Source organism: Macrosteles quadrilineatus, unplaced genomic scaffold (genome assembly GCF_028750875.1).
Source record: "Macrosteles quadrilineatus isolate MER2022 unplaced genomic scaffold, UCM_ALF_1.0 Scaffold_8__2_contigs__length_117827958, whole genome shotgun sequence".
In the NCBI taxonomy this organism is placed as follows: Eukaryota; Metazoa; Arthropoda; class Insecta; order Hemiptera; family Cicadellidae; genus Macrosteles; species Macrosteles quadrilineatus.
In genome coordinates this window covers 83,056,212-83,071,369 of record NW_026542601.1, presented here as the reverse complement: position 1 = coordinate 83,071,369, position 15,158 = coordinate 83,056,212, and positions in this window count along the sequence as shown.

Below are 15,158 nucleotides of genomic sequence, written 5' to 3'. Positions count from 1 at the left end.
GTATATATATATAACCAGAAGATTTATTATTTGTTACGATTTAATTCAGAAGGCATAAGCAGATGCTTACCAAACAATATACCATGATTGGATTGAAGGTTGATTCTGCGGCGACGATTTTTTTAATCGCAGCAACTAAAAATGGCAACTGGAGGCCGTGCCTTAACCTATTTCATGTTATAATAAAAATCATGTGATTTGACATTTCAATGCAGTAATGTCAAATGCGTTTAAGTATTTAACACTGGTTAAAAATTAAATAGACAACATTCTGTAGAACCATGTTGCACTCTTGCAGATTTAGTTTTTTAACTGTGTTTGTAAATAGTGACAACTCTGTAACGAATCTTCAATGACGTCAACATCCCGTTTTAAATGTCTAAGCGATGAAATGGAAAGTAAAAGAGGGAAGAATCCGACAACAATGAAGAGATGTCACCGTGTCGGTGACAATCAGCTGATTTGTCACATCAGGTGACGTCACCGGCTGACGCAACGTCTCCCTGTCCTCACTCAGTATCAGGGCAGCAGAGACTCTCAGGTCCCACCAAGTTTATGAAGTGGTTTCGTGGCGGGAGTTTATTAAACCTTGATTAAACCTAGCTATGGGAGATAATGACCAATAATTTGCACACACACCGTCTTGAGTGTTTAAAGCCTATTCAGCTACAGTTTACATAATTTATTAACACTTTGTAAATTATAAGAAAAAGAAGATGCTTTTCACTTTATATCTATGTCCCAGTAACTGGTAGACAACCTCACCATTTAACATTTTATTCCGGTTGACATTTTCATTATCAAAGGTGCTCTTGTCTATTCCGTGAAACACTGAGAAATAAGGACATTAATGCGTTACCAACAGACATACACACAAAAATACAGAATTTAATTAAGGAATTTAAGAACTATAGTACATCCGACCAATTAAATGCATTAATTAGTCCCAAGGTTATTGATCTCTCGGTTTTGGATTTTCTTGTAAAAAGTTATAACTTTTAATGTAAACTTATCGGTGTCAGTTTGAAAAAAAAAACCTTATCCAAACAACTTGTTGTTATTTAATGGATTACGTATTCTCTAAACAGTGATTAGTATATCTATTAATATTAGAGGGAAATGTGACAAAAATCAGACAATGTTGGATTTTGGACAATTATTGTAATTTTTTTTCTTAAGTAGGTAGGCCATAATCGAAAAGGTAGCCATAGAATACTATTCTATGGAATAGTACCGATATCAAGGATCGTCGTCGAAAAGGTTGTTATGAATAAATAGGTAGGCGTACGTACCCTAGAGATGGGCTATGGGCCTATTGGCTGTATGGTCCAGCCATTGCTTCACACGGTGAGTAGAAACAGAAAGTGACACAGGAAAAGCGAGTTTGGCATCATCCGTAAACCTCTGTTACAATCACCCACTGCAATTGTGATCTTTTACTTTACACTTTACACAACCACCATTGAAGCGCCGTCAATGAGTGGAAACCTTGTTTGTAAGCTATTGGCGACGATCATTATTAAATTTAAGTTTCCCAGCCTTATACAACACTGATTCAAGGTCTTCTTTCTGGTTATCAAAACTCAAGAACAATATTATACACAAAGAATCTCTGGTTCCTGGTCTGGATGATGCCTAGTTATTTAATTTCATTTACAGTTACACTATTACACTATATTATTGCAATTGCGAATAATTAAATCCGTTATGTAAGAAAAACGTTTTTAATCTCACTTGGTTGGGATTTGCTTTCAAAACGTGATCGAAAATTGTTGCAGTATTTGTAAACAACATTTGTAAACATATCAATGGCAGCTATAAAAAGTAATCTTGATCCGAACAGCTGTTCGTTATTTCATAGATGATTATGTGATAAAAATTGGACTAATACTTGACAAAAATCGCACAAAACTGCATTTTTGAACGTCCGTAATTTTATTTACAAAGTAGTGAGGCCATATTTTAATGGCTAAAGACACTCTCACCAATCCAGTGAATACATTAAATGACTTGGATCTTGATAGGTACTCTCGTTTTCATGGTGAAGATAGCGTAAAATGCCATCTTGAGTGTTACAGACAGACAGAAAGACAGACAGACAGACAGAAATAGAGATAAGACTTGTTTCTGCTTCTTTAATGTATAAAACATAAAAATAACCTTAATATATATAATTCTGAGCAATGTACAGACAAAACTCTAATTTTATTTATATAGATTAGCTGTTTTCATAAATGCAAAAAAATATTAGTGCTGCACCCTGTATTGATAAATCTTATAATTATAACTTTTTAATGCTTTTGCATTTCATAGAACCAACTTTTTTAGTTGAAACAGCTGACTAAATTCTTTAATTCCCATTAAATATGAATACTCATAAGGTTAACATGGGGAGATACTGAGTCACTGGGGCGGAGCCCGCAAGGATTTTTTAGATAAGAATATGCCTATGCTGATACTCAGTGCCTTAATTCCTATGTTTTTATCAGGTTTAGTTAAGGGTGTTTGGTCGTAAATTTGCATGTCTGATTTTTTGTTATTGTTCAATTGTACTAAAAATTAGAGATACAAATATATAAGAAAAAATGTTTTATTTTGAATATTAAGCGAGATATAGAGCTTGGAAGTAGTAATTTTTTCATCTTTGGTACCAATTCACAGGGAGAATGGGTAATGCGATTCTTACCAAAATTAGAATTCACGTGTGGAAAAATAAGATAATAATAACTAGCTATTTTAAATTATAATTTTTTTAAAACTTTATTAAAAAAAATTTTAAACTTAATTATTAACATTTTTTAACATTGAAAGAATACGTTTATCGTTGTATTCTAAAGCCCCGGTGTTAGTGTACACACACTCAACGAGTAGTGCTCCGACATCGCAAGGCATCGAAGGTACGAATTCACAGCCTAAACGTGTTAACATATCACATTTTTTTAAACTCCAAAATACAGATAAATTCCCCCAAAAACAAACAGCTAGTTCAAAATTTAATTTTTTTTATTTTTAAAATACTTAATAAAAAATAAAAATATTTTTTTAAATGTATAATTTTCAATAGCTAGTGATCATTATCTTATTTTTCCACACCCGAATGCCAATTTTGGTGAGAATCGCATTACCCATTCCATTCTCCCTGTGAATTGGTACCAACGATGAAAAATGTACTACTTTCAAGCTCCATATCTCGCTTGATATTCAAAATAAATAATTTGTTCTAATATATTTGTATCTCAAATTTTTAATACTATTGAACAATAACAAAAATTTTGGCAACAATTACAATGATGACACAAAGCCTAGAAGTTTCTGGAAGATTCTTGATGGTTCGTTATTGATAACTATTGGTAACTACTATGACAACAATGATGTAACCAAGTGCTGTTCAAAAGTGTTAGCTTAATTGCTAAACAAACTCATCTCTTAATGGTGTTTAAATGGCTTACTTTTCATCGTCTACAGAATACTAACAAAATTTATTTTTAGTTGTTGAACAATAATATATTATTTATATGTATATTTGAATATTAATAATTATAAGCTACTATACAACAGATCATTGAATCTAGTGCTAGAGTGTCAATTGTTCTAAATTTTGTAAATAAAAGGACTTTTCCTACAGTCACCCGACAAAGTTGGCTTCCTTGTACTGTTTATAGTACAGAAAGCTGCTAATTGCTGCATATTTATACTTTGCCGTACGGTTTATACTTTGCCGTACGGTTTATACTTTGCCGCACATCAGGATTCCAACGAAACAACACAAACAGCGTGGTTCCATTATGCACGTAATCCGTGTACGCTTGGAAATAGGTTGGCAACACTTAAAGATAATTATACTATGAGCAGCTGATTGACTATTATAACTACGATTTAACCTGTCATTTCGTGTTTATAGTTTCGGTATTTCTGAACTTTCTGGACTTTTCTTTTAAACGTTTTTAAAACCTTCCTACGATCTTAATAAACAAGAAAATACCTTTTAAGCATTTTTTTAGGCGCGGAAACCATTTCAAATTACAAAAACATACGGAACTATATTCTCAAAACGCGGAGCACATTTCTTGCCGAGGAAAAATAGTATATATGGACCGCGGGTACTACTTTCTCTAGGGCACCATTTGTGTTGCCAGCTGAACCTAAAAACGTGTTGCATAGTGTTTGAAAGACTAATTATTTATATGCTTTATAGTGACTGTAGGAAAAATATAATGTGTAACACGAGTGAAAAAGGCCTTTGCTGCACTCGAGATCATTCCACACTCGCCTGCGGCTCGTGCGTAAACATTGCTCTCGTGTGCAGCAAAGTGCCACTTTCACCACTAGTTACACAAATAACTATTTTCATTCATTCATTTTAGTTGTCATGAATACAATACGTTTGATCAAAGTACATACGTTTGAATATGTCAATTAATACGTTTCCAAACATTGGCTTTACCTTGTTTATACATAAACGGTACTTAAATCTGCTATAAAACATTTGGACCGATGTGTTTTGTCCATCGATGTATATTTTGCCTTTGTGGTACTGATTCCACAAAAACAGTCTGTCCACAAGTGGGCTTTCAGAAGAATTCTTCCGTATTTCGGTTTATAGCAGAGACGAAAGCAACAATGAACACCGTTGAGCCCGCACAGGTTCCTCCTTTGCTCACGCGAGACCAGGAGAACATAAATTTGCAGGTTCATCAACTTCAACCACATTTCAACTAATTCCACCACAATTTTTTTATAAATTGCAGCTCAGCAATGACAATGGTTTTTTATCGTAGTTGTTCTTCTAGAGTTGCTTGCTCTTCTTTACTTGCCTATTATTAAATTTTACTCACGTCGGGATCGGGTTTATGTCAGGCCAAATGTAAGTCACCTGTTTGTGAATAGTGAAATCATTACCTTCTAAAGTGATGAAAGTGTTTGATGCAAGAGGAAATCGTATAGTTTCCAGCAATGTAAAGGTTAACAGTTACTCTTTGGAGTGGATACACGCAATATTGTAATCTTTGTGTTCAGTCAGATTCAGAGACGATGTGCTAAATGATTACTTTCGAGTACTAGATACAATTGATACAAGTACTCTTTCGTACTGGTTACAAATACTGATTACTATCATGATGCTGATTAAGTATCATGATGATTACTCTGTTTACTCATCCTTATACTCTGTAACAATGAACCATTTATTACCGATTGCTTCTGTATATACTCTGTACTGTACTCGTCAAGTCACGTGACGACAGAACTAGCGATTCGATTGGCTCTGTAGTACTCGGTTCCTTTATGAAGCGCTCCTATTGGCCCTAAACTACCTAGTTCAGACCAGTTTATGTCTCTGCTGTTATTCGTTACTTGTGATACTGTCGTAAGTCTTGGACGACGTAAGACACTCCTTCCCAGACAGCACACTTTCTCCTCAGGACATCCCACGGATATTGCGACAGGATATGCAAGATATCCCATAGTGGTCCTATGGTCAACCTGGGATACCCCAGGATATCCACAGGAATGCGTAATGTCCCCGCCCGGGGATGTCCCACGGATATGCTGTGAGCTTATCCGTGGGACATCCGAGGTCATCCCAGGGTAGTCCTCAGGACATTCTCAGGACATATGGGACTACTATGGGATGTCCCTGGGATAAAGTGTGGTCTGGGCCTGAACATAAATAACACAAAATAATATAGATTTAGTATGAAAAGCTTAATTATAAGTTTAGTAAATTGATTAAATAGTTAATAAACACAAATTTTGAAGAAAAAAACGAGAAAAAAGTTTTTGGCCCAGACGGGTCTCGAACCTGGTACCTTCGCCTAATGAGCCTCTTACCTTACCTCCTGAGCTATCTGCGCCTGATGATTATGGGTGCTTTCAAGTGGTGAAAGAGTAGCCGACAGTTGCAATGGTCGCAATACTTAAAATATTTTTGATACTACAGTATATAATACGATTCTGTTAATCTGTTTAGGCCTCAAGTAGTTGAATTGTTTTTCTGGTAGTTGGAGAGGATACTGGTATTTGAATATAGATTATTTAATTACCATTAGATTAGCACTGTTATATATTGATTGTTATATGATTAAAATTAGTTTTTGATTGTTTTATTAATTTAAAGTTAGAATTAAATTCTCATTTCACACAACTATGACAGAACTCTAGTTTTCCTGAACTCAGTGGTACAGTAGTAATATGTCAGTAAAGTTAAGTCAGCCCTTGCTAGCCACTGTATTTTCAATCTGGGAAACCTTAAACTTTTAAAACAAATTATAAAACCTCAACATCTTAATGTGTGGGAATCTTATTTTTAGAAAAAAAACAGACCAAAATTATTTGTTAAATAATGAAGACGGCCCAATTATAAATTCGGAATTACTGATAATAGTTACATCAAGAACAACACTGTATATCCAAAATTCAAAAGAATATTTTTTCTAATATTATTTTTTATTTTTCCAATATCCTTTAAATCATCTGTTTTAACTTTGTTTAAAATTAATTTATTAAGTAAATATTTACTTTTTGTACTATTGTAAACACAGCCTGAAGATGGAAACCTAGTTTCTGAAAGCGCTAGTGAAAAAAACAAATTATTATATATTGGCCTTGTTGAACATTTAAATTTAAATACATACATTTCATCAGTGGTAGTATTTTTTTTCTTCAGTTTGTTACCGGGACATTACAGGATATCCAGTGGATTTTGTACATGTCCCGGGATGTCATGGGACATTCTGGGATATCCTATGGCATTCGTACATATCATGGGACTTTACAGGATATCCTGAGGTTAACTTACAAATCCCGGGACATTACGGTATATTGTAGGATATCCTGTGGATTTCGTACTCATCCCGGGATTTTGCGGGATATCCTGAGGATAGCGTACATATCCCGAGACATTCTCAAGACATATGGGACTACTATGGGATGTCCCTGGGATAAAGTGTGCTGTCTGGGTTGAGGTACACATGCTTAGTGATTACTTTGTACCTGATACTTTGTATTTTGAGTAACAGATACGATACTGACCAGAACTGGTTACAAAATACTGATTACCGTTGTCAGACTAGTACAGCGGGTCTCAGCGGTCACGGGGCAGGTCACATGGTGCTCCATCCGAGCACCGCGCTACCAGGAGAACAGAACATACCAGGTACCAGGAGTTGAGTTTCTTGCATCGATATATAACTACTGTACTACGTTTCTTGTCGCACTATTGCAGATTTGTTGTCAAATTAGTTCCATCGTTTGAATACAGTACAAAATTTTCAACTGTAACTGGAGCATGTATTTATGTCATTTAAGATAGTTATTCTCCCAATTATAATCTAATAATTAATATATGGTTTCATATTGGCAACGTTTAGAATGCAATTTTGTGTTTTACTTGTGCTGGGTAGGTTTTTAAGAATATCATTTATTGAATGGGTTTTTAATAAATAAAATCAAAATGGTTAGATATTTGGATCAAATAAAATCAAAATGAGTATTCGATACTCACCTTACTCGGTTAACCTCCGCACTAATGAGTACTACCCTGAGAATATTAGACGGATTCGTTGATTACAAGGCAAAAATGTGGTTCGGATTCCACTATAAACTGTAGGTCCCAGTCCTTGTCAGAAGGCCAACATATTCCTTGGGTCTATCTTAGGGTAGGCCTATATCTTTGGGACATATTTCCTTAGTCCCAAGGAATATGTCAGCCTTAGTCACTGACAAGGCTCCAAGATCGCACCACTCATCTACCTATAGGACTACTCTCATCTTTATGTCCATCCATACTTGGCAAAATACCTTCATTCGTATAGTCACCATTTTTAAGTAAAATATTTAAGTATTTGTTGACTATAATATCTGAATGCATATGTATGAAATTTATAGAAGTCGCATCATAACGAACGAAAGTACAATAGTGACATTGCTGCAGGCTACAAACTTTCCTTTCTATAATGACTAGCTGTACCCGCGGGCTTTGCCCCGTTTTACTTCATAAGTGAGCTCATTCGCATGGCTCAATCACGTCCTGGTTGGAGCTCGTTCGCTGCGCTCACTTGTCTTCAGGTTAGCTCGTTTGCTACGCTAACTCGCCTCCAGGTTGAAGTTCGTTCGCTACGCTCACTCACCTTTTGGTTGCAAATTAGATGTCTGTAGTCATAAATAAAAAAATAATAGTGTGCTGCACCCTGTTGGTAATCCTTGTAACGCTAATTGCACATCATAGAACAGAACCAACTTGTTTAATTGAAACAGCTGTTAAGATTCATTAATTCCATTTAAATATGAGTACTCATAAGGTTAACATGGGAAACTCCAGAGCCACTGGGGCGGAGCCCGAGAGTCCGATCAGAATAAAATAGCTTAGTTTTCCTATTTAATGCCTAAAGAATCAGTGTACCAAATTTCAGCTTCCTAGGTAAATGAGAAGTGGGAGAATTAGTGATGAGTGAGTCAGTGAGGGCTTTGCCTTTTATTTATATATTTAATACACAGTTGTAACAGTGTTTTCTCAGTAATTACTGGACCGATCCACAATATCTATGTGTCAAATTAAAGGGGATAATGCAGAGATTTGCCGAACTTCATTAGAATTCACGTTTTTTCTAAGGGTTAAGACCTACAGCCCTTCAAAGGCCGAGTCAATGCAATTCTTATTGAAGAATATAATACACAGTTAATAAATTATTCGTCAGCTGTTTAATGTTTGTCAGACATTTGTTATTATTTTCATAACCTTACTTTCAGTATGTCATTATTAATCTAGGAGTTCCTGTTTATAAACACACGATTTTGATCAAGTAAAAGTGTATGTGTTAACTTTTAATACCACAATGTATTATTTATAAATGTATTTGAATATTATTTGTATGTTTTGGTGTAAATTTTGTATTTTTTCAATGTTTTAGTTTTCCTGCGAAGTGATCTGAAGGAAATTGGTAATTGAGTTTAAGTTTGAGTATGGAATGTGAAACCCATAGTAGGGGACGGAAACTTATTGTTTTTATCAATATAATTTATTCTCTATAGCCACCAGAACAATCATAGGGAAATCCGCTTGCAATTTGTACAGATATAATTGCTAATGAGTGGGAAACATACAAACATTTTATCTTAAGTGATTGATCTTAATCAAGATCAATGTTTGACGTTCAACAGTACCAAACTTTACCTTTTTGAGATGGGGAGTACGCTGGGATACGTGGAACTACAATTTATCAGTGAACTATAGCCTAAATATTTTTTTCGAGTACACAGGGAAGTTGCTTGAGAAACTGTGACACTTATGATTTCGGTTCTGGCGAAGAAGTATGTGATTTGAGGCAATGTTGACTCGGGTCACAGCGTTATAAAACTTTATCATTAACCCCAGGGTGTGAAATGTACAAAAAGAAAAAGAAAAGGTAATCCTTAACCGGGCGTAAAGATACATATAGAACGAAAAAAACACGTAGAGAACCATCGAACTAAAAAAGTAAAGAACAGTGATGTTGTTTGCTATTTAATAAGTCCCTAAAAAAACACCAACTCTTTTGAATTGGGGTCGTTAAATTGGATTTGTCACTACTGCAAATCTATGAATTTTGAGTCAGAACGTAGAGTTATTATACATCGATGGTCAGAACAGACTAACATGCACACAAATATGCACACAAGGGGAAGGTAAAATGAGCTCCTTATCAACATTTTGAGTTTATGGAAAATCTTATCAACGGGGCTACAGCGACTTTAAATAAAATATTAAGGGTCAAAAGAAACAAAAAAACACTTTTTGAATAATATAATCTCATACAATTCTGCATTTGAAATGGCGAGTTCTAAGTCTCACTTGCATCAACATCTTTCTGGTAGAGGTAGTCTATATAATCTTAAGATCCGGGACTCCTTTTACCATCGGATTGGAATGTCAATACCCTCTAATATTGAACCAAAGTATGTCCAACTTTAAATATACGACGTATACACAGATCTTTTACTCACAGAATGAATCAAAGATTCATGAAATGCGATCAACTGCTGATGCGTGATTTACATGTAAGTGACTATCTTTATTCCATACAACAAATGTAATGAACAAAAAAACAACGAATATAGGATCTACATGAATAAATTATCTCCATATTATAAGTTGCTGCTTATTAAGGTTCCGGTCCAAGTTCTTGCAGTGACTAATACTTCAAAGGAAGGAAGGTGAGAAGATTTTCTTACTGCTGATAGCCTTTTTCGAATTCAGCGTGAAAAATACTGTATTTTCTATAGTTTTGGCCGTTTATGAGGAACCAAACAATTTGTTAAAAACTCTACTATCTCATCATTTCAGTAAACTATGATATCAATTAATGTCATGAAACAATTGACCGCAAATTAATATTTTTGGGATAGATTTACATTGACCAAAGAATACTCTCAAAGTATAGTGTAGTGATAAGGTTTCCCGAGCAAAGCTCGGTCCCCAGGTACTAAAACATTTATTTGGTTAAACTAATATATCGTTTGTTTGATTAACATAAAATAGTTTATACAGGCCAACTACCAGTTCTGTTTCATGTAAAAAATTAAGCAGCCCCTAAATAAAATACAAAAATAAACAGTATTTGTTAATTATTACGTCTTTTATTGCTGACAATATTCCCGTGGCGGAGCACGGGCGGTTAACTAGTATATATAGATTATTCTGTCGTAGCCTATAATCCGTAGCATATTTTGTGGCGCGTTTCATATTAAAGTAGTAAAGTTTTAGTGCGGTGATTTTATGTAGTTAGGCTATACTTTTGAGTCGAGATATCATAGTTTAATGTTTTTAAGTTCGTTAAACAATAACAAATAATAGTAAATATACCTATGTCTGAAAACCTTTTAAATAACTTAACAGTTGCCGGACATAACGTATTTTAAAACTTTCCCAGCTACTCAAGATCTACAAGAGTACAGTACTAAAACATAAAGGAGAATCGTCCAATCTTTTCGACGCTGTATCGGGAGCGAGCGGGAGCTGGGGTGATAGGCGGTAACCTGGGCGGTAACGCTGCCACCGAACGCAACTGATTTTCTCCAAACCTCAAAGTTCTTCGACGGGCAAGTAAAGTTGTGGGATTGAAGTTGAATTAGACAATCGAACTCCTCTGGGTACAATATTTTTCTATTGAAACATATTTATTGTACGTGATACAGTAGTATCAATCTCTATAGCCACTGGCTGCTGATACTTTCTGGTCTCCTGGTAGAAATGCGCCGCGCTTGTCACATCCGTGAGCCGTTTGCTGAACGTGTTCCGCCGCCGTCCAACGCTTCCCGTCACCGTTCCGCTAATCCGCTCCTGTTCCTCCGTCACACTTCTATCTGAAGCGTATGAATGGCTTAAAGCAGGGATAATACAACCGAATACGGCCACCACTCCTCTTTCAACACTCCAGTTTTGGAGCATAATATGTTAAGAATATGGAAAATTCGACCAGACAGTCTAATTACGTCTTATTTTATTTTTGTGTTTGATTCGTTGTTACCCCACTTGTTGAGACAATTTGCAATCGGTAAATGTCTGAGACGTTAACCCTTTAAAGTAGGCTATGCTGAAAATCGATTAATGTAGTTCGATTAATGCATATCGGTGAAATACTAGGCTATGAAGAATGACTTTTCCTTATGATGATAATTTGTTTTATATTCTGGGCTCGCTGCCTGTGCTCGGTAGTCCTACTCATACGCAGTGTTTGTTAAGCATAGTATTAATGATTACTGAAACCCCTCTGACTATTACAGTATTATATTTTCTGTGCTAATAGCATTTACTATATAACATAAAGTAAATGCTAATATGTGCAAAGTTGCCGTTTCGAGCTAATTTCAAATAGTGTTTGTAAAGCTTTGAAGTAATGTAGACCCTAGCTAATAAACTTGTTCTTGTTTAATTTTATATGCCATGTTTCAACTATGAGGGAATATTAGTTTAAAATACAGTACCAAAAATTCACAGTTTAGCAGATAAACGTGAATCTATATTAGTCTAATAGATAAGCATGTTTCTTTAAAACATTTTTTCTCAGCTCTTGTGCATCGCAGGTGCAGGTAAAATCTATGCATACAGTATACTGTACTGTTGGAAAGATATTTTCCTGTAGATGTGCAGAATCCCGTTATAAATTAAAACAAGCTAAAAAATAAACAATAGAATTTAAAATTTTAAAAAGCCCTTATGGGTAGCCGATGACGAAATAACAATGAAATATAAACAGAAAATCAAAACAAATGGAAGAAATTCCAATCACGTGTTTTATTTACAGTGTGGGGTAAAAATAAACAAGTATGTACATTACATATTATTTTCGGTCGAGTTATCGAGCATTAGACGATCTCTAGTTTAAATAGAATCATTGACTTTATAAAGTAACTGTTATAAAGTAAATGTTAACCGTTATACTGGATTGAAATGCTGTATTTCTATTTCCAATACTTTCAGACAAATCATCATTAACTAACGTGTTCTATTCTCCCAACGTGTTCTGTTCTCCTAATACTAAGCGACACTGAAGCGAATAGCAGCAAGGTGAGGACGGACCGAAGTGGTGCGACTCGACCTCGCGCCATCGTGGCGTACTTCCCGTTCAATGGACTAACTTTTTATCTTCATTAAAACCTTTTTACACCCTACACACACTTTGGTTGCGACCACCTTTATCAAGAAAGCTGAACAACTGTGGAAATTCACATCCTGAAAAGATTTTTAATTTTCTTTGATCGCGATGCGGAAATTGTGGATTTGTTCAGAGTTGGTTTGGATTGAGTTTGGAGTGGAGGCCAACACTCGGTCTGGTCCGAGACGAAGACGCCTGTCATTCCGGAGACGCGAGAGTCGCAGGATATCAGGCGGCCAGAGATCTATAGAACATTTTACGAAGACTCCGAAATAATGCATCAGTTGAGCGAAAATTTGTTGCAATAAAACTAAACGTTATAAGAAGCCTAAGGCCGGTGCTCCACTAAGATGAGATTTAAAGTGTATTAATATTGCCTATTATTATTTAACATCATCCGCCACTCTAATAGTCGACAGTTTGTTTACGTAATTAAATAACTAAGACCTTCCATAGGGTTAACTACAATACAGTACAAGATGGAATATATTCTACACAATTATCTTCTTGTCTGGTAAATAAAACGACTGTTAGGTTAAATTAAGTAGCTAAAGAGATTAAAATTATGCTAAGAGATTGACTATGCGAAAAAATGTAAGTGTATTTATTTAGTTAAGTTTTGTTAAGCTGGGTTGTCCTAGGCGCGGAAGCGGAGAGCGGAGAGAGGAACGCGGAGAGCGGAATTGAAATTAACATGGCATTCCGCTCCGCTTCTAGGAAAACAGTAACATTAAATTGCCTATAAGACAAGTGGAGTCCGCTCTCCGCTCGCCGACTCCGCGCCTAGGAAACCCCGGGTTTTTAGTGTACATGTTTGAAACTACTCACTTCACTTTTTGTTCTTCATTCTCATTATTGTAATTCTTGTAGTTGTTGTTTTGTTCTTGTTAACATATGTTTTGATTTCCTCTTTGTGTTTGTATACAGGAGCCTATATTTTAAAAGTGTATTGGGGTTGATTATAGACTATATCATTGGATATTGAGTGGGCCTTAACAGTATTACTTATAACAGTTTTGTGGTTTTAATCAGACAATATACTAAAGTATAAATGTACATTTAAGATGGATGGTTAGCTGGAATGTAAAGTGAGTCTTTTTTGGTGATTCAAACGCTTTTTTTAACAATAACTAAAAATACCAAATGTTTAAAACAAGCATTGATGCGTAATCTGTTTACTTATGTAGCAGAGACTGACATAAATAATCATAAACTTTAGGTAAGTAAGTAGGCCTAATTTAAAATGTACGAATTAGACTTATATTTTAATAATTGGTCTTTACTCGTCGTAGACAGCACTGGATTTACTACTAATGATAAAAAATATATACTCGTAAAATATATTATCAAAGTAGTAGGCCTAAAACAACAATTTAATTCATTCACATAATTCACTCACAAAAAAGTATTAAATCCGCCGGATCAGAAAGTGAAAATGAACACTAAATTGCAAAAATAAAAATGATACAAACCCCATAAGGCGGAAAAATAAATACTTGCCTTTTATTACCATTGATAGAAATTGTCTGTATGCGCATGCCATCGTCTTGTCGAAAAGCGACTACCACGTTCTGGCCTCCTGATACTCAGCGATCCCGTGCGAGGACCTGAGTCCCGTGGGACATTCCACCCACATCTCTGTGTGCAGCCTCCCTGGTACAGAGCAGCTCAACAGCTGACGAGGACATCATCATCATCATCACGACGAGGCAGCGATCGCCGACGCCGATCAAATGAGAGGCGACTAGAAATGGCGTTTCACGACTGAACGGAATGGCGGAGGGCAGGCATTGGCGGCCACTGTAGAAGTGTAGTTCCTACCAGCTTCTGCTCTCCTGTTACTAGCAGACTGTTTAAAATGTGACCGGGATGTTTTTCTTGTTTCTGTTTTTTAACTCGCAAGGGGAGTGAAACCTGTGAAGTCAGCTGATTAGAGAAATAAAATGAATAAGTTGGTGAATATGTAGATTACAATGGCCTTTATGTTACACGCGATTCGTATACGACAGAAAAACTGTAAGTATTGGAAGTTGTATGTGATATGAAATTGTACAACGTTATGGCGGTTGTTACTAGCATGATCATGATCCTCTCATGTGAATCAGCAAGAGTGCCTGTGATTTAATGCCTCAAAGTGGCTTCCCGCTTTCGAGGGAGTGAATTTGACTGTGATTCTTAAATATCACGCCAATGTGTGCTTCTTTGTTTCTAGAATCATTTGCTCATTTATACAAACTTTAGACCGCATTTTAACAGACCGCGCGGACTCGCGGAGAGAAATCGTCAGGGAAACAAGAGGACGACGACGGTTCTTCAACAGGTCTTGGTCAGAGATCGCTGTTTACTAGGAGATCAGAAAACTTCAGCAACAAAAATGAAGGAAGGCTACATGGAGAATTAACCACATATAGGCTAATAAAGTAAACTATCTGCAAAATGCAAAGATTAATTTAGAGGCAAACGACTATTTTAATTTTTAATCATCGATGAAATGCATTTATGTCATCATATAATCCATTATCAACATTT